We start from the raw sequence: 2,500 nt of genomic DNA on the forward strand, positions 1-2,500 counted from the left end.
CTCTACTGGGTAGTATACTGTAGATGTGGGTAAGGACATAAATCAACCAAAATATCTCATTTGATTTGATTGTACGTTATCCGTGTGTTCTGTTTAGTGCTTGGCGTGTAGTCAAGCTTGTGTGCTTACATGTTGGTTTGTTGTGTGTGTGTGTGTGTGTGTGTGTGTGTGTGTCTGTGTGTGTGTGTGTGTGTGTGTGCATGTGTGTGTGTGAGTGTACAGTATGTGTTTTACCCTCAAGGATTGCCAGTTGGGCTCATGTTGGGCTAACTCTAACCAACATAATGCGAATCCCTTTAGACTCTTAAACTAGAGTATTCCCATCCCTCTGTGATGGTCTCTGACCTCCGTCATCTGGACAGTGGCGGAATCTCGCACTGTTCTGTGCTTGGCTCCCCAGAGGAGCAGTCCGGCCAAACCTCTGAGCGTCCAGGCCAAGTTAAAGCGTGTGTGTGTGTGTGTGTGTGTGTGTGTGTAGGAAGGGTGGCACATACTGTTTCTCAAGCTCAGTCCTAACACAGTATAATTATATTTTTGGATTAGGTGTGTTTTCAATGTCTGTCTTTCTGTCAGCCTTTGTTCTGTTTCGGTTGTTACGTCATACACACACACACACACACACACACACACACACACACACACACACACACACACACACACACACACACACACACACACACAGGGCCAGCTGAGCTTATATGCAGACCACGGACTGACCATGGCTGCATGGGTCCATGGTTGCTGGGGCCCATGTTTTACTGCATCATTAGTTACCATTAAAACAGGCATATAAGGCTTTTTCGGACATGATCAGGACACCACCCCTGACTGTCAATCAACATAATGATTTGTGAATGTTTAAATTACTGTATGTCTGTGTTGCTTTATTTAGTACTCATTTATACAAATTTAGTGTAGGAACACAAACTGTTTATTCCATCTTATGACCATCATCTGCAACACACCCTCCACCTAAAGGGGCCCCTCTCCAGATTCATGCTAAGGGCCTAGGGCCCCTTCACATAGAGCCAGCCCTGTATACACACACCCCCTTACACACACACACACACACACACACACACGCGGGCCTGTACAGAGGAACAGATGAGAAGGTTGTAGGGTAGGTGTGGTTCAGACAGACTTACACCAGCCCAATCTGCCTCCCACCATTCTACTGTACATATCACAGCTAACACCAAGAGAGCAACCATAAACCCCCTCTCTGCTGTAATGACTCAACTAAAGTGTTTTTGCACTGGTTGTAACACTAGTGAACATTGTGCCGTTCCTGAATGCACCCCCAACAGCGACAGTCGCTCTCTAGCTGTCTCTCTCTGCATCTTAACCCACTAACATCTTTCTGGGGTACATTCGCTAGGCTAAGCGCTAACACAAGCCTGTAGTTGTAGTGTAAGATTCTAGACAGCGGGTACGGTTAACCTTTGACCCCTGCCCCCCCTGCTCCCAGCTGAGGCCCAGTGTGGTGCTGTGCCTGGAGAACGTAGCCCAGCTGCTCCTCCTCCTCTAACCTCACCTGTCTGACTTACCATACTAACATACTCACACCACAAACATCATACTTATTATCTACTGCACACGCACACACACACACGCGCCCCACACGCACACACACACACACAAACACACACATACACACATATGCGCACACACTGAGGAGCATATTGCATGCTGGTCCCTTCATAACCACTCTGCTCTGCTTTTTTTCTACCTCTTCATATTTTTCACCATATTCTATTTTTCAATCTTCCTTTTTTCACTGTCCCTTTCTCTTTTTAATACTTGTTTTCGATATATATTCTTCCACCTACTCTCACTTTTTCACCCCTGTCTCTCTCTCTTTCTCATGCTCTCTCTCTCTCTCTCTCTCTCTCATTCTCTCTCCTGCTCTGTTGTTAACATTCTCAGCTGTGCTCAGACCCCTGCATGAGGCTAACGCTCATAGCGGATTGGCTGTAGCTGCGTGCATGAGGAGCGCTGGGGCCCCAATCAAACGCAGGCAGGAACAGGAAATGGAACGGGAGACAGGAAGCGTCCACCCACAGGGGCATCACAGGTACCACTACTGTCCCCTGTGTCTTCATAGCGATGCCCATCTCAAACCCACCTCAGACCCTCTGTGTGTGTCCTCACCAATGCCTGCCCAAAAACAACATGTGTGGACTCCAGTGTGTGTCCATAGAGCTGGCTGCTGCCTGTCAAATCATTCTGCAGGACCCCTCTGTGTGTCCCCAATACTGCCTGTCCAAAATCTCCTCAGGACCCCAGCTCTGTGTGTCCCCAGCATTGCCTGTCTTTGTTTTGCTGTGAGAGAGTCGGTCTGTGCTTCTATGTGCTTTTCTCTGCTAGCCTGTGCTGCCCTCTGCCCTGTTGGTCTCTGTGTGTACTGCTGCATAGCTGCTCTCTGTTAGTCTGCCCTGTTGGTCTCTGTGTGTACTGCTGCATAGCTGCTCTCTGTTAGTCTGCCCTGTTGGTCTCTGTG

The 2,500-nt window shown here is 48.3% G+C and overlaps 1 protein-coding gene across 1 annotated transcript in view; it reads left to right on the forward strand.

The window, feature by feature from the left end:
* usp54b (ubiquitin specific peptidase 54b) overlaps window positions 1–2,500 on the forward strand; it is a gene marked incomplete at both ends in the record, with an annotated part of 35,823 nt that overhangs the window by 30,325 nt on the left and 2,998 nt on the right. The window lies entirely within an intron of this gene.

The sequence above is a fragment of the Borostomias antarcticus genome (assembly GCF_949987555.1).
Source record: "Borostomias antarcticus genome assembly, chromosome: 22".
Taxonomy (NCBI): Eukaryota; Metazoa; Chordata; class Actinopteri; order Stomiiformes; family Stomiidae; genus Borostomias; species Borostomias antarcticus.